This window comes from Fukomys damarensis, unplaced genomic scaffold (genome assembly GCF_012274545.1).
Source record: "Fukomys damarensis isolate Sample0158 unplaced genomic scaffold, DMR_v1.0_HiC HiC_scaffold_19, whole genome shotgun sequence".
NCBI lineage: Eukaryota > Metazoa > Chordata > Mammalia > Rodentia > Bathyergidae > Fukomys > Fukomys damarensis.
Genome location: NW_022900931.1, coordinates 52,391,729 through 52,418,826, shown reverse-complemented (window position 1 = coordinate 52,418,826; position 27,098 = coordinate 52,391,729). Strand labels below are relative to the sequence as shown.

Here is a 27,098-nt window from a genome sequence, read left to right as displayed (position 1 = left end):
CACGTCAGACCTGGATCAGTGGAGGCAACAACGGGGGGGCGGTGAAGGAAAGGGCAGGTCATAGAGGAGCATTTCTGGGACAGTGGTTTGACACCGCTGCCACTGGCTCTGCCACAACCCCGGATTCAAGTAGGTGACAGAAGAGAAGACACAACAGGAAAGGAGAGAGAAGCATCTCTGAGGCGAATTATTTAACTCTTTTCCCTTTTGGACTAAAAACACACCTTCTTTTTTGTATGTCAGAAGGGATCAGAAGCCCCCCCCCCATTTTTCTTCAAAGCTAAACAAGCTTGACCCAACCAAAACAAAATCATCTTCCTGGTAGATCCCTGGGGTTGTCAAACCTCTCACCTGACAAATCACAACGGTGCCTTACAGATGTAGAATTCACCCATCAAGCCCAATCACACGCTGGGATTACTAAGGCAAAGAATTGTGAATTTCATTAAATATGTTAAAGGGGGAAAATCAGCTTTGAAAAATAGTAATCCTGTCTTTCAACAAAAATATTATAGGAAGCTATGAATTTGGTAGATCCGAATAGGATGTTGGTACATGTTTTACTAAGGTAATATAATGGCACACTATTATTAGATCACATTAATCATTACTGTGCCAACGGCACTGACAGCCGCACTGAAAAGGATTGAAAGGCCTGGTAATGGATATAAATTACCCATTGTGTGATAAAAGGATTTTTACTAAGAAGGTAAGAATAAAACAGCAAATTTCTAATATAACTGTTGTGTAAAAACCAAAATAAAAGTAATCCACGGTCAGTAATATCCACAAAATCGGAAGTAAGCACTTTTCAAACAAGGTAAGTCACAATACAAATATATATTCAGTACAATATAAAATTAATTTCTGAGTGCATAATTCCACTATCAATTTCCCTGGTTTATGTAGTGACCCAGGAGGCCCATGGTCAGGAGAAGGTGGGCTCTGCTAATTAGACCTGAGGGTGAGTTCACCATGAGATAGGGCTGGTTCCACGCAGCCACGGCAGGTATCAAGCACGCACACTGCTCGTGCTTTTGTATTTCATTTTCAGTTATCATCGGCTCCTGTGGTGGAACCCAGTCCATCACTGACTTAGTGATCTTGAGTCTGACCGAGATGACAAACACAGAGGTGCTCTGGGACAGGTGGCCCCCACGGACTGGACGTCCCAGTGAATCACATGCAAGCCATGGAGGAATGGAGCGCGGGCAGCCCTTACATAGGGTCACGTAACTTCCGGCAGCCGCCCTTACATAGGGTCACGTGACTTCCGGCAGCCTCATTGGCTGGTGGAGGGCAACACAGGATGTCACACAGAAGTCACCCTCGGTGAGCTCTGCCCTACTGGTGGCCCCGTTCTGAGCTTCAGGAACAGGTCTCAACGTCACATGTTCATCCCGCCTGGAACCTATGCTACCCCCTGCAACCTCTGAGTCTGGCAGTTTCTCCACAGACCACTCAGCCCTGAGAGAAAAAAGGGGCACCTGACAGATCGGACTCTGACTCAGCACAGGACCCTGGAACCCCACAGAAAGCAGCCTGAATTCCCTCTCCTCCGGCCCCCAGACTCACAGACAGACACTACTTGAACAAGTTAGAAAGCTACAACGTGAGGGTCCTTACCAGGCAAGTCTTAAAGCAATGCAGCTCCCTCCTGGGTGAAGAATATTCTTAAAGCCGTGGTGGTCAGGAACTGCAAAAATAAGACCTGTTAGAAATTCTAAATGTCAAACGTATAGACATCCCTAAGACCCACAAACAGCGTTCATCAAAGGTAATGATTTTCTGGGTGAGTGTGGAACCTAAAAATATTAAATAGCCCCCACCCCCAGTTCTCTGAGATATTTACAAAATAGGAACTATGTGACCTTTGCTGCAATGAGACAAATTTGCTTAGTCTCTTTTCAGAGGAAAATGGCCACCTGCACAAAAGAGGGGTTGGGGGCTTCTAACTATCTTTTCCCTAGATGGGACAGAAGGAAAGAAAGAAGAGAAGTAAGGCTCGCCAGCTCACTCTCCTCTTCCTTGGAGCTCTGAAAGTGAGAAGCTATGGAACTACAGATGGGACCTTGCTTTCTCCCTGGCTTACACAGCTCCCTCCAGTAGCTCAAAATTCCACCCAAATTTCAATGGGCCAAACCTGTGCAGTGGCCAGGAAAGTAGTGCATGGATCCAAAACATGAGTCTGGAACTGACCAGCTTAGGGTTATTGCGTTGGACATCAAAAGTCCTCCCTCCTGAACCGAGACCAGAAAATCACCAGCCAGTTAAATTTTCTACTTCTCTGTTCTGTGCTATAAATGAAATCAGCCCCACGTAGATGATCTCATCCCCCAGGGCACACGAGGGTGTGATAAGGCCCCGCAGGAGACCTCGAACACTTGTCCACGGTGGCTGCTTGGCCCTCAGCTGAGTGGTCCAAGCCAAACCGCTGCCCGTGATCTCCAGCCCACTCCTCAGCCGGTGCATGCCACAGCCTAATTTGTTTTGCCACCTTAGGGCTTGGATTTAGCTCAGTGGTTCCACCATCTGCCTCTCAAGTTCAATCCCCAGTACCCCCACAAAAAAGAATGTTTTGCCATCTTATAGAAGGGATTTTGTGGAGCATGCCAAGTCTCTCTTCCTTGGTTGTGTTTGACCGAACCTGAAATTGTATATTTGGATCAGAGAAGCAGAATTCTGGTGTGGGATCAAGGAGGACCTGTGGTGGCAGCCTCAGCCCAAGAAGTCTATACAGGGTACTACCGGCTTGGGAAACACTCCATCCAACTCCCAAGACCAATTTCTGGCAACTGAAATGGAGTTAGCTGACTGCATTCTAGAAGTGTTTTCTCAAAGTGCCACAAGGATGCTACTGTTGATAAAGAAACTTCCACCTTCCTATCTTGGGACATAAAGCAAAAGTTTTTATCTCAAACTACTCTGCTGTAAGGAACAAAACTGCAAGTCCATTGCCCTCTCTCTCTCTCTCTCTCTCTCTCTCCGTCTCTCTTCCCCTCTCCCTCTCCCTCTTCCCTTTCTCTTGTCTTTCTCTTTCCCCTAATCAGATTATCTCTTGCATTTTGATTTTCTCTGTATCATGACAATCTAAAGAATGAAAAGCAAATACTCCACATTACACTTTGTGAGGTTCAGTCTGAATGCTGAGCAGAGCAGGTCCCCAGCCCCCAGCTGGCTCTAAAAAGACTTATCTGCTTTGCTCCCAATACTCCGTACCTTTAGGGAGGGGGTGCAGGAGTGGGGGGTGGGCACAAACTGCAATTTTACATCCAGGCTCATGGCTTGCAAAATTCTAGGATGATTCTCCAGGGGCTCTTCGCTTAGGAGCTTTGCAAATCCCCATGAGAGGAGAACACAGGGAGGGAAACTACACCCTACACCAGGAAGTCCTGCACCGGTTTGTCCTTTGGTGCCCTGCCACCGATCAGCACATCACCCACCATCTCTGCACCCCAGCCGTGATGGAGCAAACCCCCAGTAACCTAAGTCAAGAAAGGCCCAGCCTCAGCCCCGTGGCTGTGCTCTCCAGACTGCTCAGGGGTTCCCCAAAGGCAGCTGACCCACAGCCAGGGCATGGCCAGCCCAATATTAGCAGGAAGCCACTGAGTGAGGCCGCACTGGAACACCTTGGGGAGGGAAATTGACTTAGTTCCATCAGTGCCTTTCTGAGCCTGTCTAACTAGGAGGGGTTCCTGATGTCTGGTGTCCTCAGTGTCACTGCAGGTTGGGGAAAGGTGACAACATTAGACCTCTGGTGCTGTCTGCATTCAGGGCAGGAGGAAAGGAAAATGCCAGTACAGTAATTCTGTCTTCCGCAATGAAAGAAACTGCTCTTTCAGAGCCAGTAAATGACTTGCATTTAGAGATAACACAATCAGGGGCATCACCCGAAGCTGGTTCCAGACACGAGCACCCCCGCCTCCCACAGCGACCCCATGCTAAGGGGACACAGGGAAGAAAGGACACCAGGGAGATACTGCCCTGGTGCAGCTACCACCAGCTCAGAGGAGGGAGGCAGGAAGCAGATGGGAAGTCAGCAGAAAGTGGGGTGTGAGTCCAGGGGTGTGGGTGGGCAGCCGCTGCCTCACTGAAAGAGATTACTTCCACACAGGAAATCCCACCCACTGTAAAGCGATAACCCAGGTCTCTCCTCCTCTAGGGCACAGACAGGGCACATGCGCAGCCGTCCTCAGCCATAGACCCCTGAGTGTGGATGAGCACAGGCTCTCTGCCTGTGGCCTCCCCTCCAGCGGGCAGAGGAGCCAGGGCTGGGCCGGCTCTGGTTCTGCATTCTGCAGGGCCACCCAGTGAACGACGCTGAGGTGCCCAGCTCCCAGCGAAGAGCTGTGTGGGCTGCACCGTGTGCCAGGGAAGGCCAGAGTTGCCCAGGCCACCTTCCACCTCCTGTCTCAGTCTGTGTCCCCCATACCCTCCTGCCTTCCCACCCCCACCCCTTCAAAGTCTCTCTCCCAGTTTTCCATCCCTTCCTCTCCTGTCCCTTCCTTGGAGGGGCCTAAGAAGGCTTTGGGCCCTCAGAGGCCCCTTTTCTCCTCTCCCTACCCTAGCAGCCCTGCCCTACCCCACCCAAGACCCCCTGTGTAAAGAGGCATTCAGAACCCCTCCTCTCTCCTTCTCCAGGCCACAGCCCCTGCTGTGCTTCCTCCTAGAACCCAGTCTCCTGTCAAGATCAGGTCCACCAGCCTTCCCCATCCCTGACTGCCAGCCCCCCCTCCTCCAGAGCTCGGGGCTCCTGGCCTTGCCTTTGACAGCAACCTTGGCTGGCCCTGTGCAACCAGCCAGGCTGGTCACACCATGAGGACTCTCTGTGCCCCCCAGCAGCCCTGATGACCCCAAGCCTACCACACAGCCCTGCTGCAGAGATGGAACATTCCTGCTGTCACCCGGGCCCTCTGCAGAGCTGTCCTGTAGGCAGCATGCTGTCTCCACGTGGCCACCTGTCCCTCGTGCCGCACCATGGCAACTTGAAGGCCTTAATGGTGACAACAAGTTAGCCTCATTAAGAGCCTGCCAAGCACCAGGGGCTGTGCTGTGTGACACGGGCTGTGCCAAGTTCCCCACACCTAATCCAGTGGCTCTGACTGGGGAGGGGTGGCAGGGGTAGGGATGGAAGGAGAGGAGGAGGGAGGGAGGTTAGGATCAGAGGATGGAAAAGGAAGGGAACAGTCTGGGGAAACAGAAGGCAGATGGAAGTGTGGACAGCAAAGACAGGATAGAGAGATAGATAGGATAGGATGGGAGAAGAGGGAGACAGGCACCCCTTGATGGAAGACAGAAAGGGAAGGAGGGTAGAGGGAAGGGAGGGTGGGAAGGCAAAGACAGGGACAGGGCTGGGAGATGGGGAAAGAAAGATTGGCTCCACCCACCCCTCCTGGGTCCTGTCCCCCTCTTGTGCCCGAGTCCGGCCCACTCTAGGTGCCGTCCCATGGAGGAAGGTCTACCCTAGAAAGATGGAGGACCACCTTTCCCTGGGGGCACTTGGGGAGCATGCAGTCAGAGGAGCGGGGGACAGTGTGGAAGTCAGGAGCCAGAGATGCTGCTCCCCTTCCAGAAGAGTCCAGCAGGAAGGTGTCTAAGAAAAAGTCAGACAGCCACCTTCAGCTCTCTGCCCAGGAAAGGGTGGATGGGCAGCTAGAGGGAAGACACTGCCTGGAGCCAGCGACCTCTGCCCAGATAACGCCTGCGTGCTGAGGCCGCAGACCCTGCAACACCTCTGAGCTCTATGAAAATGCAGGTTGTCCTCACATGCGCGCCTCTAGGGTCTGCATCCCTCTCAGCATCCTCAGATCCCCCGGGAACAAGGGCCCCGCCAAAAATGGCACCACGTCAAAATGGACTTGGAAGTTCTGCTCCCCAGCAGAGTGACCCTTGGCCTCAAGAAACTCTGGGAGATGGACACAGACTCAAATGGCATCATCATTGTCCCTTGGAGATCCCAACAGGAGAGGCTTCTGGTGAGAAAAGTTTCCTGGGAAAGAAGCCCCTAGAGATCAGCCACTTACCCTACCATTGGTGATCAAGTTCCTCCTGGGCCCACATCTTCATTCAAGGGACCTACTGATTATATATGCTGGGGATTTAGCTCGGTGGTTCCACCACCTGCCTCGCAAGCACAGGGACCTGAGTTTGATCGCCGGTACCCCCCCCAAAAAAAACTGAAGCTGAAGAAAATGACCATGACAGAGGCCATCAGAGACCTAAGAAAGTGACATCTGACAAAACACCAGAATAAAGTAAGGGTGTGAGCCCTGTAAAACTCTGGTAAAGAATTTGACAAGAACAAATTGTTACTGCAAAGACCCTGGGGTCAGAAAGATATGGAACATTCAGGGAGCAGCAAGACATTCTGTATGGCTAGGGCACAGATGGTGAGATGGAGAAGGGGTGAAGATGGGCCAGTTAGGAGCCACATACCATGGCAGACAAAGTAAGAAAACGATTTTATCCCCGGCCACTGACTGGCTTTGAACAAGGTGTACCAGGATCTAATTAGCACTGTGTCCGCCGTGGGGAGAAGAGACCAGAGACACCAGCACAAGGGCAGGGAGGGCCCTGGAAGGCTGCTGCCCCTGCACAGGGGAGTGAGGAGCAGAACACCAGGAGCAAGAACCCAGGGTCACCCTGTGCTCACCTAGCCCAGGGCCTTGGGGACACCGGGAGCCAGCTCCCCAGCCAGCCCCACCCAGAGCCCAGGTACCTTAGCTGAGTGTCCCACAATCTGACATCTTGGGACCTCGCTGACCCAGGAGGACTCTGCCTCCCCAGGTAGCAACCCAGAGCCCACACCCCAACGTCCTTCTTCCCTGGGATCTCACAAGGCTCTCACACTTCCCCGGAGCCACTGTCCCTGGCCTTAATCACCCTCGCCAGAACCAGACACGGGATGGAAACAACTCCATGCCCAGTGGTTGCAGAAATGGTTCAGATCAGCCAGCCTGAAGCCTAATTAGCCACCAAGCCTGGTCCACAGAAACCACCACGAAGGCTCTTACCCATCCCCCAGCCCATCCGCCCTGACCCACCCTCTCTCATGCTGCCATTCTGCCTCACGCTCCTCCTCTTGGGAACGGTGAGTAGCAGGCTCTCATCAATGGCTGTTGTCCCCTGGTCTGCGGGCTTCACCTTCCTAAACAGTAATGAAGCCTCTGTTGGAAGACATCAGCTCCCAAATCACCAGGAGGAAAGGACAGGGCTCAGAAAGAGTTCTGAACACAGCACCCAAGAGGCCCCTGCTGGCTGGTGGTGTCACCATGAAGCCACCACCCTCTTCCTCCCAGCGGACAGGCTATGGACCGGAGAAATGGTCACCTCTTGTAAGTGCTGCCAAAGCAGGTGCCCAGGGAGTGATTTTCAACAGCCACGAAGTGTCTCAGAAATGAACTCTAGAACTCAGCCAGATCTTCCCTACACCTAGTGGTCTCTTTCACAGAGTCCCACAACTGTCCCGCCCAGGTCAGGCCTCCGAACACTGACACTGGGACCTGTGTGAGTGTGTGCATGCGTGTGCACGTGTGTGCTCCTGCGTGTGTCTGCTCCTGCGTGCGCAGCACGGTGGCACGTATCTGAAATAGCACAACACGGGGTGCGCTGGGCTGCCCAGACATGCTTCCAAGGGAAGCCTCTTCTTTCATTTTAAAACAAAGGTACTTTGATGGAGAAGCTATTTGATACCTATTCGATCTAAATGCTTTCAGGATACACAGACATCAGACGCTTCCCGAAACCTGAGACCCAGCGATACCATCCCAGGCACTGGGACGATAAAAGATGAGTGGCGGGCTCCTTCCCCTCCTCCTGCCTACCCGGTGCATGTATTTTTACATGCTTTAGCATGAAAAAAAGCCAAGCTGCTCAGAGCCAATCAAATTACATCCCTGTCTCTTTAATAAACAAATCCATGTGCACATTAACAGTGTTGAAAATTCAATTTAAACTCTTTGTCTGTTGCTGCTTACTCTAAAGATGGTCTTTCTTAAACAACAGAACACCAAGGAGTCGTTAGTGCTCTCTCTTCATTACTTCAAAAAACCAATCATTAGACACCAGAGTATATACGTAATTAGAAAATCACTTCCTTTGCAATCCAAGCTAAGTAGTTTACATACTGTAATTACAGGGACAAAATCAATTTTTAATCATTTCCCTGATTGGGCTCATCAGCTCTGTGGGAACATTGTAACCTGCTTGTTGTGCAAAAGCAACATCTGGGCTAAAACAATTACCCTTTGTTTGCTACAATATTCCTTAAATCTTTTTGCTTGCATAAAAAAATGAAAACATGAAGACAAGATATTTGGATGTCTTTTTGTCCTTGATCAACATATATCCGAAAGTTCTCCTCTCGAGGCGAGCTTAATGTTCCCCAGAATTTACGGTTTAACACTACACATCCAAGGAATGTATTTTTTCAGTGAGATAAAAGTATCTGATTGTTTTAAAGATCCATTCAGCTGCCTAATTGTTCCATAGCTAACACATGGTATTCAAACAACCCACACATTACAAAAGCTCATCTGGGTAATCATGGGCAACTATTATTGCGATGGTTTACACTTTTCTAATACAAATGAATGGATTTTATCAAAATTTAAAAAAAAAAACTAAAAAGCTGAGTATGTGTGAAAAATAGTTGGTATGAATTGGCAAAGCGAGCCTGAGCATTTTGTTCTCTTAATAGGAAATGACCTCATTTACACTGGAGTAATAATTAGTACTGCTTCACTGACAGTTAAGAAAAAACTTTCCCAGTATAATAAGGCAGCATCTCCTTTGTTAGGAGATCTACATTGATTATTAACCCTTTGCCAAGAAATTCCAAGTTTAACTCTACATTCCACTGGGCCCATGCTTGCTGGCAAAAGATAAAAATAACCGTCTTGGAAACCATCGCCTCTCGCCCAGATTTCCAAAGTTTTGCCTCTGAGCTTTTAAGTGACAATCTGAAACACTTGGTGTCTTCTTTGAAGAAACGTAGAGGCCCCACCACCACCCCACCCCACCACCACCAAGAGCCCCGGTTGGTCCCCTGTACTCCCCCGGTGGCCCTGGTCCTCCCCATCCTTTTGAAGTTTATTGGCTTTGATTATGGCTTGCAAGTCTCCCAACCTACAATTAATTCATAGTCAAAACAGCCCTGCAAAGGGAAAAGGGGAGAGGGAAAGTGGAAGGCAAGGGGAGATATTCTTGCTGGCGGTTCAGCCCAAGCCCATAGTGGGACAGATAGAAGCAATTAAAGAAATATGGTCCAGGAAGCAGCCAGAATGTATTTACAACACACACACACGCGCGCGCGCCTTCTGAAGGGATCTGCTCATTGGTTAACCATTCTGGAACTCAGAGTAGCAACTAACATTTATTAAGCACTTACCATGTGCCAAACAGTTCCAAGAATTAACATGCACAGCCTCACCTCATCCTCGCAAGAATGAGGTTGGGTCTGTTATTCTGTTCGTTCATTTGCTCTTGATGGGAAACCAGGAACTAGCCATCGAGCTTCACAGCGTCTGCACCTGGATCCAGGCTGACTAACTGCAGGGCCTGAGCTATAAAGCACTCAGCCACACCACTTCCCAGCACCGGCCAACATCTCTTTCCTACCAGCCTCGGAGAGTCCCATCCCAAAGGTGGTCAAGTGTGCCCAAAGTCCCCTGATCAGAGACATCTGACAGCCCCCACAACGGTGCCCTGAGGCACCCACCCGCCTTGGCACCCTCCTGCACATGGACTCGTACTTCACCTCCCAGGCAAGGTGACTCTGACCCAGGACAAGATAGAGAAGCAGGACTCACCTGGTGGCCTGGTGTCAGTAGAAGCGCGAACCACAATATGCCTGTTTTCCAAATGCCGCAGGAGCTTGCATTTCAAGCTGCCCCCTTGATCCCCAGAACCTGAACACACTCAGGATGGTGGCCCCCATCTGTACTCAGGGGCCATTTCCTCGGAGAGCTAGGGTTGGCAGGCTCCCCCTGGGCTTCACTTTGCCCAAAGTCTTTGCCTAACCTTGCCTCAGATCCCACTCTGTTTACAGGAATACAAATGGCATATCAGCTCAAGACTAACAGGATGGCAAATCCAAGGCAATTCTGTCCCCCAGGGACAGTAGTACGCAAAAAATTTCTAGAAAAAAAAAGTTAACGCTTTCTAATGGATTGTGCCACCACATAAACCAGAAATATTTATCCTTTGATACACAAGATATTTCTTAGCATCATCAAATCCCAAGGTATCTATGCAAGTCACTTTTCTTGAAGAAGAAATGTGAAATAACTAAAAAGCGCAAAGTTGTTGTTTGCTATTTCACTTACACTATGGCAGGCAAATGCTGCCACTCATATTTTCTGCTCATCCGATATTGCTTGGATATTCAGCCATCACCTAAAGCTGCACTGTGCGACTTGGTAGCCACTTGTCACAGGTAAGCTACTAAGCATAGGGAGTGTGGCCAGTCCAAACTCAGATGTGCTGTATGTTTAAAACACAAATCACATTTGGAAGAATGCCAGCGGTCCCATTATTGCTTATACCTTCTGTATGTTGATGTGATGATAGTGGAGATATACTGAATTAAGCAACATTAAAATTAATTTCACCTCTTTCTGTTTACTAGTCTCAAGCAGCTATTAAAAAAATCCAAAAATCACACACACAACTCATTTGTGCTTTGGATCATACTTATATGATACTAGGTGCAACCAAGATTATGCCAAGTGTTCCAGTTTTGGTCTTTAGTTACACGGTCATGGCTGCCTGGATGTCCTGGAGTGACTCAAACATTTACCTTTCATGATCATTTTGACTTTGGGGACGAGCCACGCAGGAGTCACGTGCTGCCAGATGCAGTGAAGCCGGCAGATGAGGGCACCACAATGTTTCTATTGGACAGAAATTTGCGTAAGTGCTTTTCAATCAGTTCAGGACATCAAGGTAGCCATGAAAAGACACTCACGAAAGAGGACTTGCAGAAGTGGTTCAGAAAGTGACGAGAATAACGGGGTGAGTGTGTTTGAAGCAAGGGGGAGCATTTGGAGGAGATTTGTGGCATTGTGCCTTTTACTGTAATGATTTATTTTATTTACATTTAAACATTCACTGTATTGTTTGTTTGTTTACACCTTATACAGTGCTGATCCAGAGCTTAGCCAAAAAAAAAAAAAGCTATTTTGACAGCTGTATTTGCCCATACCAAAAATTCACTTGTTTTTTAGAGCAAGTTTTATAAGACAACAAATTGCCCTTAATGTCATGTGAAATATTGGTCTTAGAGGTCTCTGAGGCCCAAACAGAAGCTACATGAGTTTTAACTGAGCCATCCTGAGCCCTCCTTTACAAGAGTCATTCTTGTCATTCAGCTTATGTACTTTTTACTGCTATAAAATTGGTTATTCAATTAAGATCTGCTTCATGGCAGGAAATTTAGAACATGAAAGATGTTAGAAGAACAATGATACATAATTCAATCATCCAGTGTGGCTGCTGCTAATAGTTTTGTCCACTTCTTTCCATTCTTGTTTGTGTGTACATACAGTGTGTGTGTGTGTGTGTGTGTGTGTGTGTGTGTGTGAGTGTGTGTATGTGTCCATGAACATAGTTGAGTGTGTACTTTGTGTGTGTCTTTTGATTTTATATTTGCCCTGACCTCAAGTCCCAAATGAAAGTTGATGCTGCTTGGCTATATTAAAATATAGTTCACTGGCTGAAGTAGACAAGTTCCCAAGGATGTTACAAAGGGACAGCAATAGGGGAATAGGAAAATAAGCTGCGTACTGAGAGAATATCTTTGCAGAAGACATAGCTGATAAAGGACTGGCATCCAAAATATACAAAGAACTCTTAAAATTCAACAATAAGAGAGTAACAGATCAATTAAAAATGGGCAAAAAATCTGAATAGACACCTCATCAAAGAAAACATATAGCCATCAAGTAAGCACATGATAAAATGGTGAAAGTTCTTATGCCATTAGGGAATTGCAAATTAAAACAAGAATGAGACGCTGCTACACACTTACTTGTTTCACGGTGCCTAAAACTCACCACACTGACACCACCAAATGAAATGATGGTGATTCAGAGCCTTGGGAACTCTCACCCTTTATTTGATGGAAAGACAAGATTTTGCCACCACTGCAAAAGATGGTTTGACAGTTTCATACAAAGCTAAAATAGATGTACCATGCAATCCAGAAATCATGCTTCAAATGTTTAGAGTGTGATAACATATTTAATATAATTACCTAAAGTTGGAAACAAACAAAATATCCTTTAATTGGTGAATAAACTGTGACAGCCCCATACAATGGAAGAGCATTCAGCAATAAAAAGAAATTGGCTCCTGAACTATGAAAATGGAGTGAGGTAGCTTAAGTACCTATTTCTATAGGAAAGAAGTCGATCTTAAAAACATGGTACATAAGTCCAAATACATGTTGTTCTAGAAGAGACAAGACAACTTAGTAACAGGATCAAGGGTTGGCAAAGATTAAAAAGAAGAGGGTAAATATATTGGAACACAGTGGGGTTTTAGGGCAGTGAAACTGGAGACACTGTGGTGGCAAGATTTATGCTGCTATGGATTCTTGAAAGCCATAGAATGTGCAATACAGAGAATAGACTTAAACAAAACTATGGACTTTAGTTAATAATAACGTAACAGTAATTAACATAGGGTATTTTGAATGTTCTCAACACGAGAAATGGTGCATCTGTGACAGATACGCTGACCAGCCTGATCTAATCATTACTCACCGAGTACATGTACTGATATACTGCACTGCGCCCTCTAAATATTTAAAATTAATGTGAATCCTTCAAATGTATATTAATACAATTTTAACAATATACTGTATCCATATCGGTTAGTGAATGGCCTAAAATATTCCAAAATATTAATCACTGAGACGACCGTGGGGAGAGGCAAGGAGTATATAAAAACTATGCTTTCTGGTCAGCTTTACTGTATACCTAAAACTGTTCTGAACAGGTCTACTAATTTAAAAAGCAAAAGGGGGAGAGGGAAGAAACCTAGTGTCTGTCCCCTATCTTCCTGGCTGGAGCATTTCCACTTCTGCACATCAGGAAACCTCTCCAGTGCTTAGAGATTTGGGACCCTTCCGAAGCCTTCTGGCTGTCACTGCTATGATGAGCTGGTGTCCAAAATTTCCCAGAGAGGCTGCTCGGGCCATTCTTCAAGAAGTACGCTTGGCACTCAACCCAGATCCCAGAGGCAGGAGACCTCATCCTGCAGTTACTTACTTCTGGCTGTCATCACTGTTTCTGCTCACAAAAGGAGCAGAGTTGTGTCTCTCAGGACAGGTCCAGGCCCACAGACCCTCGTCTGGTCCATCTCCCGGGACAGCCTCAGGATGGCTGTTCCCAATAGAGTATTTCCCCAAAGTCCCATCCTTTGCTCCCTTGGCCTCCAAGGCAGAAATGTGGGTGCCTTGAGAGGGGTGCTGATATATGAATGCGGGACCAGACAGAGGTAGAAGACGGACACAAGCCGTCTCCCCAGCTGGAAGCCAGCAGGAATTTGGAGACTTCTGGGGAAATGGCATGGGAATGGGGTGTTTTCTCCTTTTCTCTATCCAACCATACAGTGAAATCAAAATGCTGCTGTCCTAGTGAAAGGTCTTTGCCTTTAAATCCACATTAAGTTTGGCTCCAGCCACTGGTTACTCTGGAGAAAGCTAAGAAAAGTCAAGGGCAGACCAATTTGGAGGTCACGTAGACTATTTCATACTGTTTTCCTGTGATTTTACAGTGACAAGAAGAAAGAGTAACTGCCAAACCTATGGGTCCCTCAAGGGTCCCTCATACCTTAGCAAAAGAAAGAAAGGAAGGAAGGAAGACAACAAAAGAGGACAGACTAAAAATAATGGAGAAATCTTTCAAAAGCACCGACTCTGAAGGCTGTGCCTTCTGCCCAGTGTACAAACACATGGGGACAAAAAGGCCCCTAGAAGTCTGGCCTCCCCTTTGCTTGGGCTATTGAGAAGCTAAACAGCCACCCCCTTTGCTTAAAGTTCATATTCCAGAAAAACTGAAATCTAATAGTTCACAGCAAAGGGAAAAAAAATGCCCTTCCTCTCTCATCTCCCAAGCCTTTCCATTTTGGTAAAGATTTTATAAACATTCTTGAAAAGAGTATACTCTCTCCTCTGCCCACAGGTAACAAGGGATGGCAGGTGTTTCCGAAACATCACATTATAAAAAAAAATAAAAAATCCAATGTCACTAAAACCAGAATGGAAAATGTTTTATACATTAACAAACACTGTAATGAATTTGCACAACCTTAACCGACTGTATACCCAGCATAATGAAATGGTCTCCATCCTTTCAAAGAAAAAATTACGTATGCTAGCACATAGCTTTAGAAAAGCATTGTTCTTTAAAAAAAAAAAAACTGCATTTTTTTTTCCCAGCTACCATGTAATTTGTGAGATGCATTTTTAAATGATCTGCAACAGCAGCGGGCTTCATCCGTCAGATGATACCGATAGATAATTCACCAAACCGTCACATGATCTTCCATCACTCTAAAAGACGCGAATATATTGCCACAAGCTTTGGGAATAATGGGTGCACCTGTTTATGGTGTCACCTCTGTTTGCTAATTGTCTCCTTGAGCTACATTTTACTTCTAATGCATTTATTTTTGACAGGCAGTGTCTATTTAGAAATCACATTACTTCAAGTGCAATTGTTCTTTTGTCTATCAAGTAAATGAAGTGTTGTTATACAGATTTCAGGTTCTGATTAGTAAAGTATCAGAGCCCCAAAAAGGTCAATCAGTTATTTACCTGAGGTAATGGAAGGATGACAGACATCTTGAGAATTTTTCAGCTCATGCTATAGGCCATAGTATTATAATTACTCAGGGCCGTTAACTTCAATATATATATATTAAGCCTGGGGTTGGCAGACTATGGAGGTACACTCAGAAAATATGCCGAGAACTTTGTACCCACAAAGAATCACAGGCAGGTGGGTGTTATATTTACATGCACAGGAGTTACCAAGTAAACATGCAGCCCCCGGAAGTGCCAACAACAGTGGTCTACCTGGGGGAAGAGGAGTTCCTGTTAGTTTGGACAAATTCTCCTGAAAAGTGGAAAGTGTGAAATAATTTTTCCAATCATTTTACTCTTCGGGTCTAGCATAATGAGTCACTTCTGATCAATCTGATTGCAGTTCTGACCAAAACAAGATATAGACTGTGGGAAATGAACAGAGTTGTCTGTGAAAGCCAGGACCAGCTGCCTCCAGAAGTGGCGGTGTGAAGGCCAGGCCAGCAGATGCTGGGCAGAGGCACCCTAACACGGACAAGCAGACACCGAGGACCAGTGGTTGCCAGAAGCCAGTTCTACACTGACGCCAGGTAGTCCGGTTAGATAACCGGAGACGTCCATACCTGAGGAAAGAATGGAACCTGAGCGCGACCCTGTTTCCCAGTATTCAGATCCAAATGTCTAAACCTCAAGTACCTCCAAATTATTCCTATAGATCATCTACCTGACTTCTTGCCTCAAAAGCAACCTGAACCATGAATCACAAAGACAGTTCTATATTTAGGAATCACTTGTTCTTAAGTGGATCGTCTACGATTTCTTTTTATTCCTTCTGATCTCTCTAACCACATGTGGGAAGATTCTCTCTCCCTCCCTGCCCGTACCTGACCCTCCCTCCATATCCTATGCCATTAGATTACCCCTAGTGTGGCTTCTAGCTGAGCACTCGGCAAGTGACCACTGTGCTGAGCAAACCCTCCCACACCTGGTGCCTCTCTGAGCCCTAACAACCAGCACAGCCCCCTCCAGTCTCCCACCTGGTGTGTACAGTGCATGCACGGTGCCCAGCCCAGGCAGGTGGCCAGGCTTAAGGGGAATTTTGAAGACCACCATCATTCAATGCACTTGCCAAAAGAAAGAGAGACAAAAAGCCACGCTTGCCTTAAGTCACATTCTAAATTGGCTCCCTGGAGCATTCGCCTACCTCGTTCACTAAAGACTGTGTGTGTTTCCTCGGTGTTTAGCATATGCTATGTAACCTGAGCAAGACTTGCATTGTATCACTAGTTGTTTTTCCAAAGTGTTTTCCCATCAGGACCATAATTATATGCAAACTACTTGACTTGAACTGTTCGCAAGCATGTTTTAAGTGTTCACCAGGATTCTCCACTATTGAAAAGCAAAAAAATAAGGAAGATGCATAAATCCTTTTGGGGAACCCCAAGACCATGAAGACTGGGGAGCCCTGACATGCAGAAGCACAGACGACCAGAAGCTCAAGAAGCAGAAGCGCCACAGTTTCCACCGGAGTGACGAGGAATGTCCTCTTCATTTTGCAATTTATTTCAACTCGAAGTACTCTAATCATGGGAAGTACTTTTTGCTTTTTAAACAGCCTGCTTGTTTTTACAGGTCAAGAGCATAAATAAAACAGTCAAGTTGGAAACTTGGAAAGCTCGTTTGTAGGAGAAGGAAGTAGTTATAGATCGTCCATTTGTTCAGACACCAGGCAGCTCTCAGGAGGCAACTTAGCTGTGTACAACAGCCAGAGCCCGGTGCAGCTGGAACCCACTGCAAGGTTCCAGGGATACCCTGACCTCTTGTCCTGGGGGATCCCTCTGGGGAAAGCCTCCAGAGGTATCAGAACCACGCAAGGTTATCCCTTAAATTTGTACAGTTTTCATACATGTGGACGTGTAAGCCAAGTATGGTGGTGGGTTTAGAAGTGGACTGAATAACCACCAGACTCAGGTGCTCACCTGAGCTATGATGGGGACATGGAATAGAAGTACCCTGAAGTACTGACCATGACATTTACTCATGGCACCGTGAAAGTGGCTCCTGGTGAACAATATTAGGTGCCTTCCAATTACAGTACAGGATCTAAACATGAGTAGATCATTTCACAATTGCGGAGGATCTCAGGACAATGTGCAGCCTCAAAGCCAACATATTGAAGTGATTGCTATCACGATGCTCTTCATCATGAAAGGAAGAGAAAAGGGAAGGAAAGGAAAAAGAGAGGGAGGGAGAGAAGCAGGGAAAGGAGAGGGAAGGGAAAACCTCAGTATCTATGTTCCCCACCTAATCACATAGGTATGCCGCCTGCCAAGAACAGATATCACAACCAAATAAGCAGAATTCATTTTTCAGGACACACACACACACACACACACACACACACACACACACACGACTATTGCTGCTGATAAGACTGACGAAGACAAGGAGACTCGCGGAGCACCATGAAAACCCACTATCGATACAGAGCCATCAGAGTAGAGATCGGACTAGAGTCTCTTTGAGAAAAACAACTGCTGAGACAACTTCAAGATCAGTGATGATTCCCTGTGTTTTAAAGACAAGAGTCACAGGACTTTGGGGGCGACTCCTGCAGGAGCCAGGACAGGGTGGGCCATAGACCACAAAGGCTAATACCAGACATCCCATAACGCCAGGCAGAGGACACAAAGAGTGACAGGGCTGGTGGCAGCTGAAGACCGCACTAACCCACCAGACCACATTGATATTGCTACCTCCACTCCTGTTTTTGCTTCATTCTGCAAGTGCTAGAGGAATCCCCACCCCCTTTCTTTTTATCAAACATTCCTAATGTAGTGATAAAATGAGGAAGAATGAAAGATTATTATAAAACAGGACTTTTATGGCCAGCATCTATGGAACAGTCACACTGTTACATATATTTTCTCTAAGTAATCAGGAATGTATTGGTATTTTGAAATTATGTATCTCTAATAACACAAAAGTACTTAAGAACAGAAATAGACAGTAATGGAAAATGCAGTCAACTGTTGACAACATATAGAATTTCGGAAAATAATTTGCAGAGAACAGCACAGCAGATGACTCAAAATTTTCACAAAAATATTTCTTGCCTCCGATAGTCCAATGTAATTCATTTTCTATCTCTGTTCATTAATCATTGTTAAAATTAGTGATCCATTTCTTCCACTCTGCCATCTGCACTCAGCTTCGTAACAAACATGACACCTTCCTGCATAATAAAACCTGACAACTACTAGGATGCATTTCCAAATAGCTTTCTGCATATTTGCACCTCTATAACGGATTCCGTTGTCAGACAAAAGTGGATTATTTAACCAGAGTTCTTTCTTTATCAATTCTGAACACAGATGTGTGTGAGTGTGCATGTGTGTGCTAAAATATGATCAAGGAAAAAAAAATCTGTTAATTTTAATTAAAATGACTTTCTCCTGCCTTAAGTAGAAGGTGTCTTAAATCCAGGTTATGCCAGCCAATATCACTCACCAGAGCACGGCTAGGAGTATTGTGCTCGCTGTATGAAGTTTACGTAAATAATTCGCGGCTGCATACTATAAACTTTTCTAATAAAAATGTTCGTGACATTCCAGCCTCCTAAATTTTTTTTTCATTTTAATATCCTGCTCTATTTTATTTTTCCATCTTTGATCACAGAATTCAAATAAATATTTTTTTTTTTTTTTAGGAAAAGACAAAACAATCAAGGAGCAGAGAGACACAGATGAGAACACCAATGAATAATTAAACACACGCCAACCGTTCCTTTGGGGAAACCACCAGTGGGTCCAAAGCACAGGGAAGGCTCCTTGGTCCTTCTGGATGACACGCCACACGGGGCCAGTAGTGTGACCATGCTGAGGGTTGGAGACGAGCAGCTACAGACTGGAACCTGTGCCCTAAGCTTTGACAGAGCTATCTCTCAGGAAAAATTCTGCGAGCTTGGAAGAAAAGTGTTCACCCAAATGGCAGGACAGACCTACGTCCCTGCAGGCAGCCTAGATAGATGCCAAGTGACACTAGGTGGGACTGAGATAAAAATTGAAAAGGCTACTTATATTTCTTCACCATTTTGCCCCTTCTCAGGCTGTCTCTTTTCCCACTGCTCCTTCTTCTGGATACGGCAAGTTCTAAGTAAGGATCTCCCAGTCCTGAGAAACCCATCTCCAAGCAATTCAGCCACCTCCTGCTGTGACTCCAGCACCTGCCCAGCTCTGTGCCAGGCGTAGGATGTGCAAAGGGGCCTTGGACACCATCCCAGCCCTCAAGGGGCTCCCCACAGTGGAAAGGCAAGATGCATGCCGAGGTCTCTAAACAAGGCAGGTGAGGCACCAGAGCGAGAACTACAGAGGATGAAGTGCAGCTCTCACTTGCAGGAGGTCGGCTGGAGGAACTTGTGGGGGCAAGATGGCTTAGGAGCAAATCAAGACCTCAACAAGCAAAGTCAAAGCAGCATCTGCCCACGGCCTCAGCACAGGCACCCATTTGAGTCACGTTTGGGCTGGACTGGAGGAGCGAAAAAGCAACCAGGCTAGAGCTGCCATCCATCTCCAAGGAGCTAGGGGCCTTGGGCACAAGGGACAGGCTCAGAGGTGGGGCCCTGAAGGCAGTGCCAAGAAATCACGTGCAAAGTCAAATACCACAGCACGAAGAAAACAACTCTCTCATAAACTACACTTTCTTTGAAATTAAAGAAATGCCTGTTAAATGGAGTGGCCAACAAAGCAATCAATCCTTTCCTATATCTCTGTCTCTGTCATTCTCTCTCTCTCTCTCTCTCTGTCTCTCTCTCTCTCTCTCTCTCTCTCTCTCTCTCTCTCTCTCTCTCTCTCTCACACACACACACACACACACACACACACACACACACACACACACGACTATTGACAGAGCAGAACTTTTTGTTTAATCCCCCCGGTTTATCTTTCTCTGTCCTCCCAGCCTGGTGTGGAGCTTGGAGCGGATCCCCTAACTAAGCCTGATTAGAATGAGAACAGTCAAAAGACAAACTTTGCAAAAATCAAGGTTTAAAATAGAAATAGCAACTGACCCTCAGCTGCACTGCTGCCGGCTGGGACAGTAACAATAGCGACTCTTTTGTCAAACTCCCCTGTGAGACGTGCTCACCAGACTGGGGTGGGCGTGTGTGTGTCTGTCTGTCTCTCATATGAGAGTGGGAGAAAGGTTTTTAAATAGCCACGGCTTTAAAAAAAATTAATCACAAATTACCATTCACTCTTTAGCAGCCAAAATATTTGTTGATTTTTTTAAACATATACAAAATCCAAAGCTTCCTTATAAATATTTCAGAACTTGAAATCTTCCATTTTGTTCCTGGGCCCTGAACAATAGCACATGCACACAAGTACACACACAAATGTGGGAGAGGGATTCTGGGGGGGCCGAGAGGAAGGTGTGAGCCCCTGCCCCAGACACTGTCTCCCAGCCTCCGGCTCCTCTAGCCTGGAGTTCCCTCTCTCCTTCACATGTCTGCATCCTGACACATTCAATTTCAGGTTATCAGCACATCTGAATTTAGAGTACTGATGGGGATAGAGGGCAGGCCTCTCTGGGCTGATTAGCACCATTTAAGAAAGCTTTCGCCAGCCGGCTTCATTGGCTGGGAGCTTCACCATGGTGGGTGGCCTGTCTTAGAAGTCAACACGGAGCTGTCTCATTTGAATTAAATATGGTCAAAAAGAAAGATCTGATTATGCTTATTCATAGCTAACCTTTCAAGTTCACCAGGCTGCCAAACTTGGAAGGGAAGACTGAAAGTTCTTTCCTGTGTTTCTCAATTGTTGGGTATTCTTTTTTTTTTCTCTCTCTCTCTCTCTCTTGTAGTTTTTCTATGTAGTCTGGTGTGTGTATGTGTGTGTGTGTGTGTGTGTATTTAAATTTCAACCTAGCCTAGTCTCAGATTTTTTTCTAGAAAGATGCCTCAGTAAGGATTCAGGGGAAAGCTTTTAACTTAGTTAGAGGTAGACAACAAAGGAAACGCAGGATCTGATTTTAATCCATAATTACACAAAAATAAACACATGCACACACCATTTTGACTACAGGAGACTTTTTCTTGCAACAGAATGAGTAGCTGAAAATTTGATTAGTGCAAATAAATTTTTGACATGGGGCTGAGTGGGGCAGTGATTCAGAAAAGACCTAACGACACAGAAGACTGGAGTCACTGAGTTGGCAATAATACCTTCATTCATGGTGGCATTTATCCTTGTGTCTTCACTCTCACAAACATGCATACACCCCGTTTTTTTAATCCCCCTCTTTTCTCAACACAGGCGATGCCTTTGTCATGGGGTTACTAAGAGAAGCAGTGGAGTCTCTGGAAGACCCAGGGACACTGGTCCCAGGTGACAGTACCAAGAATGGGCTGTACAGGGGCCCTGGGTTCAAGGCTCTAGGAGAGCTCAGGGACCCAGTAAACACTTTCCAAATTCCAGCTATGGCATCCTCAAACCAGGCCAGAGACTTAACCAGTTTAATAACCGAAACTCTGCTGAATGTTCAGTTCAACAGCCAACATTTCCTAGAAGTTCAGTTCAAAAATCACAAAGAAAATACCTCCACCTGGCCTTCTTCCATACTCCTCCTGAGGATCCATTTTCTTTGCCCCATTTGGCCTGTCCAAGGCCCCCAGGACATCCTCCCTCACAAAGCTCACAGCAGTATAGCAGGTCTTCTCCCACCACGACATGTTGATCTCTGGTATACCTGCCTTTGAAATCCCACGGGTATTGGTCTCATTTCTCCATTTGAGTGATCAGTTTCAGGAAGGCAGAAACTACATCTCTGCCTCCTTGGAGTCATCCTCAGAACGTTCTGATGACGGAGCCAACCAACCCCAGCCAGCCATCTGGATACAGAGAAGGACGCCGTCCCCCACATCTTTACAACTGCAGCAAAGTGACGCTATTGCTCTCCCCCTCTTCAACAATCACCAAGGTCCCTTTGCAACCAAGATCTCTGAGGACCCTAAGTGCCCAACCAAGACACTTCCAGTCCGTGGCCAGGTTTACAGTCACCATGGAGCCCTCCCATCCCAAGAATGCCGGAAAAGAAGCTGAGCTTAGCAGCACAGGGATATCTTGCTGTTCCTTCCCCCAGACCCCCCAACCAATGGCTTTGAAACACAAAAAGCAAAGTACAGCCCACAGCAGGCACCAGGGAGGGTATCCTTAGTAACCTGAGTCAGTACAACTCCAGACATTCACATGTGTCCACCCAAAGTGACTCAGCACAAGTGTTCTGTCACTCTGATCCCTCCAGGAAATGTGGTGAGACAGTTCAATGACTGGCTTTTCTCACCTGAACCACAAGAATCTGTGTTTCGGCCAGAGCCATGGAAAAAAAGGAAGAGAAGGTTCTGAGCAGACCAACCAGGCAGGCCCAGGGGTCTCTTGGCCCAAGAAGGAACATCGGACTCAGCATTCTTATTTCTCTTTTATGGGTTGGTAGAGGTTTTCTTTTAGGAAACACCACCATCACTACCTAAACTGAGCCCACAGAGCAGAAAGGAGTGAACTAGATTATTCATTGCTAGCTTTGAACCTGTAGACCTCCCATAGTGCCAGTAATTGCTTTGCCAACAAGGCACAGAAGTGCCCCCCAAAAGCAGCATGAGATGAGAGGGTGGGTAGACTCCCATCAATAAAACAGTCACCCAGGATGTGACTGACACACATCTGGAGGAGCTGGAGCTCTTCCAGGGGGCTGGCCCAGGAGGCTCAGGGGACCCTCACTACCTCCCTCCAGACAATCCTCCCTACAACTCAGACACAGACCTCCTTCACAATTCCCTCCCTACCTTTGTGCCACCTGGATTATTCTTTGCTTAATTCTTTTCTTTAAATTAACTTCAAATCAAGTCGCTCTTTTTTTTTTCTTTACCTAGCTTCACTTTAAATAACAGCATCTGCAAAAGCACAGCTATGATATACTAGTTCTATTTCTCTAATAGGTCTTAAAGTAACCACCTGTTAAAACTCACTTTCCATGTCCTATCTAAAATCATCTCAGGAAGTGCAAGGTACACTTGGGGAGATATCAGCAGGTATACCTGAGACTGAGGTCAGGGAATCTGGGGTCTGGGGCACAAGGCTCTCTCTCTCTCTTTCTCTCTCTCTCTCCTGCACTGAAGACATGCCTACCAGCTGTCTTCTCTTCCAAGTCTTGAGGCTTTGCAGGTCACTAGACAAGTTACATACAGCAGCCATGTCTGGTGCATGGATCATCACTCCCGAACAGGGAGCTGTCCCCTTGCCATGTGCCAGCCCAGAGGAGGATTCTCAGTAGCAACACAGGGAGAGGCCAACAAATTTCTTTCTGATTCCACCTGAAACTCACTGCCAAGAGAGTTTCTCTCATTGCCAAGAGAGCTCCAATTGAGAGAAGCCAATGGCCAATGTGACAAGGACGGCCACCTCTTGATGACCCCACAACTGTAGCTTCTGTCCAAAAACAGGCTGACCACAAAAAAGAATCCTCTTTCTCCACTTACGAAGTGGAAACAGAAGAGTGGAGGCATTCCATGAAATGTGAGTGTTTCCTGTGCACAGACAGCTATGGTGCCACCCCCAGCCTAGACAGGGACACACCTAACACCCAACACCTTGTACAGCACAGGATTTGGATGTCAAAAGCTGCCCTTGTGGGCTGACCAGCTGCGATATGGACAGTTAGAATTCCCCAGGATTTGTGAGCAAACTAAATATACTTAAGATTTCAGTCACCTCTACATTTTTTAATATTTTAGTGTAGAGTAATAAACTTGGGAAAAGCCACCCCCATTTCATACGCCCAGAGGCAATGGATCTCAAACTCCAATGTGACAGAATTGGGGGAGTGAGAATTTGCATTTTTAACAAGTTCCCAGTGACATCCTGCCCTTAGCTGGGACCACACTTTGAAAATCACTGCCCTTCTTAATCTCAAGACCCTGCTGCTGGAGTTTTTCCACAAGGGAAGAGCTGCATCCCTGCTCCCCCGTGTATCACTTTGGTAATGTGAAATTTTTGATCATCCGAGGAGTGTGAGGTCTTTTCTCTTTAAAGTGTAATCACCCATATATGAAAGCATCAGAATATAAATGACGCAGAAAAAGCAAAGACGTTGGATGCCAGTTCCTGTTCTGTGCAAATCACTACCCTCCCCCTCCCTACTGCTGCAAATAAAATAGAATAAAAATAAAACAAGAGAGGTTGAGTTGTTACCCTCGTAAATCCTTAATATCTTCAGTGCTACAGATACAATAATAATGCAATAATAATAAGTAACATTTTTGAATTGTGATAAATAACTTAGGCACTAAAGAATCAGTAACGCAAAAATAAACATTTGCAATTCCTCCACCAAATGGTGCCAATCAACTGAGATAGCCAACGTGCTCACAGATCAGGAATGGTGGTCAGAGCTCTTGGACCACGTATCTAGTAGACTGTCCCTTTCGACTCCCAAGATACACTAACCAGGAAATAACTGGACATTGAAGAACTGTGTATTAAACACTTTTTACCAGGAAGACTCTTGCAAACAGCCAGACGGGGAGGGCACCCACAGACTTTCATATGCAGTGAGCTCCAAGCTCTAGGCCCACATCTGAGCATTTGTAAAGTTTGTGCTTCCCTCAGATGAACAGCAGGATGGTGTTATTTTCAGTGTGAAAAGTTGTTTCTGTCACCAGATTCAGTGGAAGTGGTTTCAAAACGAGTTGGTTTTGTAGACTGCATAGACACCGTTGTGTTTAGCATACGTCAAGCCACCATGGCCAACTCTGCCCATGTAACCACAGAATGACCTAACTCTTCCTACTCTCAGGTAAGATTCATGGTCAACATGGCTGCCAGAGAGAAAGCAAATTCCTCAGTTTAAGCTCCACATGATGTATAGACTCCTAGGAAAACCAGAGCAAAGGCCTGAGGAAGGAGGCCAGGAATTGGAAAAAACAGCCTGTCCCACCACCTCAGATCTGGAGGGCTCCCATGACAGAATAAAATAAGACAGCTAGTGACAAGACAGCTTACTGTATGCTCAGCCTTGACCAGGTCAGAGGCACCACTCTGGAATGTACATTTGTATCACTTTGGTTTTTCTGCTCCAGAGTTGCACAAAAACACAAGTCCCCCACCTAGGCCCTTGTCAGAAGTGCCTCCTCCATCTTCAGATGGGTCTGCCCAGGACCACCACCAGCTAGCTGGCCTTGCAGTGACCACCGTCCCTCCCAAAAAAGGCTCGGCCCCTCCTGGGAGGCAAGCCAGCAATTGCATTCAAGGCCCAGGATCCCCCAGCACCAAGCTGTTTAGTTCTGCCCTGTAAACAGAGTCGACCTAAAGCTGGTCAGCTGCTAGCCACATGGCGGTAATGAGCCCAAGAGCCTGGAGTTCACAATTATTTCAGATTTACTCTCTTCCTGATCTTTCATTTTTATCAGCAAAACATCCTCTTGGCAATGGGTATTAAACTAAAACTTAAATAGAAAAAGAAATACAAGCAGGAGTCTGTGAAAGGCATGGCGTATGAAAGGAAAATATTCAGACCTCAGACTTGGCCTTGACCTTTTACTGTCTTTTAACATTAAACATTTGCCCCACCTTCGAAAAGATAAATGTGGCTTTTGATGACAGCCAATGTTATCTGAGGATTAAAATAGCCCTCTTGCAGTGCTCAACATTAAAGTCTTCCGCATTTGCAAAATTGCAAACAGATGCAACTCAAGTACCTGCAAATAATCTGCCAAGACCAATTTCAAAAGGGAGATTTCAAAATATGTGGAAGTCATTAGGACATGTATTATTTTTGCAATGAATAGGCGCCAGGAGTGTCTCAAGGAGCAGATGGGTGCTACTTTGTTTATAAAAGATCAACAGAATATTCGACTGTAAATGAAGACATATAAGCTATATGAAACAATTATGGTAAAATGGCGAACATTTCAAAGCTAATTGTAATGGTCTTTTAAGATCTGAATTCCTCATTTCTTACTGCATGCTAAAATATCATTTTAGTTTTGGGTCTTGATTGATATAATTACCAAAATGACAGAAAATTAAAGTAAATGCTGTCAGTTTTACTGTTATAAATGTTGTCACTTTATCACTTGTTTACAGTTGCACCAATACTGATAAATGAATATTTTTCAACATGAATAAAAAATGTGACCTCTGTCTCCTGGAAATCTTCAAAGGACAGCCCCAAACATGAAGAATCAAAGCAGACAGAGTGAACCTCAAACTGCATTAGAGCCAACTTCCAAATATCCTCTCCCTTCCACATGCCCAGCTCTGAGAGAGCCCCTGTTGCTAATAAAAATCTCCGTGATATCGCGGAGGAAAAACAGAACCAACAAACATTCGCTCTCACTTCGGTCCCTCTGTGTGCCTGTGTCACCGCCCAAGCAGGACTGAGTTAAGCCCCTATTCTATTTGCCTGTTTTATATTGGTAATCATGCGAATTAGATAATTACTCATGGAAAATGTGATTAAACATTCGTCGCTATTGCCAATACCGAACCATGAAAAAAAGGGCATTTCTGCGAATTGCTTTTAACATAAATAGCAAACTGGGCTCATTAAAAAAAATATCCAATTAGGCCAATACCTAATGATAGATGGGCTGATCCTATGACTCCCAAAGATGTAAATTGGATGCAGGAAAAATGAGGAATCATGTAAGACAACCTGATCTACATTTCCACACAAAAGACTTCTTTGCCAGGATGGTTTCAAAATGTCACAAACTCCTACAAAGTTCAGCCTCCTCTTTTTCCTTTTTCTTACAGTTAAGTTTCCGTGGGACTTTAAATCCTGTGTGCGGCTGGGACACTGAATGCACATCTGTAAACTGAAGAGATGTAGCAGAGAGAAGAAGGAAAATAGAAGAAAGAGGAATTTGGACTTAGAGACACAGGTCTGGAAGGGGACACAGAGCAGAAAGGAAGGAAGGAAGCAGAGGCCACATGCAGGCCACATGCAGGCCTCTCCCCACCCTTGAGCTCATCACCCTTGAGCAACAGAGCAGTTGCACAGGGGGCTGTGGGCTGCAGCTTCTCCTTCCCTCTCTCCCCACTACCAGCAAAGCTTTTCCGTAAATCCTTAAGCCACGCACACGTATTCTCCCATGACAGGGGCCGTGCAGACGAAGATCTGCACCCTACAATCACTGATGAAATTTGTATTGACTCCAAAATCAAAAGTAATGAGAAGAAAATTGGTTCACAGCCTGACCCGACAGTTCCAGACTGCTGTATTGAAGTTG

At 46.0% G+C, this 27,098-nt stretch overlaps 1 protein-coding gene across 7 annotated transcripts in view; it reads right to left on the bottom strand.

The window, feature by feature from the left end:
• Znf536 (zinc finger protein 536) overlaps positions 1–27,098 on the bottom strand; it is a 433,293-nt gene that overhangs the window by 376,375 nt on the left and 29,820 nt on the right. For 5 of the 7 annotated variants that reach the window (XM_010641004.2, XM_010641003.2, XM_010641006.2 and 2 more), the window contains exon 2: positions 1,627–1,696. The exons of the other annotated variants lie outside the window; for them this stretch is intronic. The gene's annotated coding sequence lies outside the window, so the exon portion shown is untranslated. The remainder of the gene's footprint in view (positions 1–1,626; positions 1,697–27,098) is intronic. 7 annotated transcript variants of the gene reach the window in all.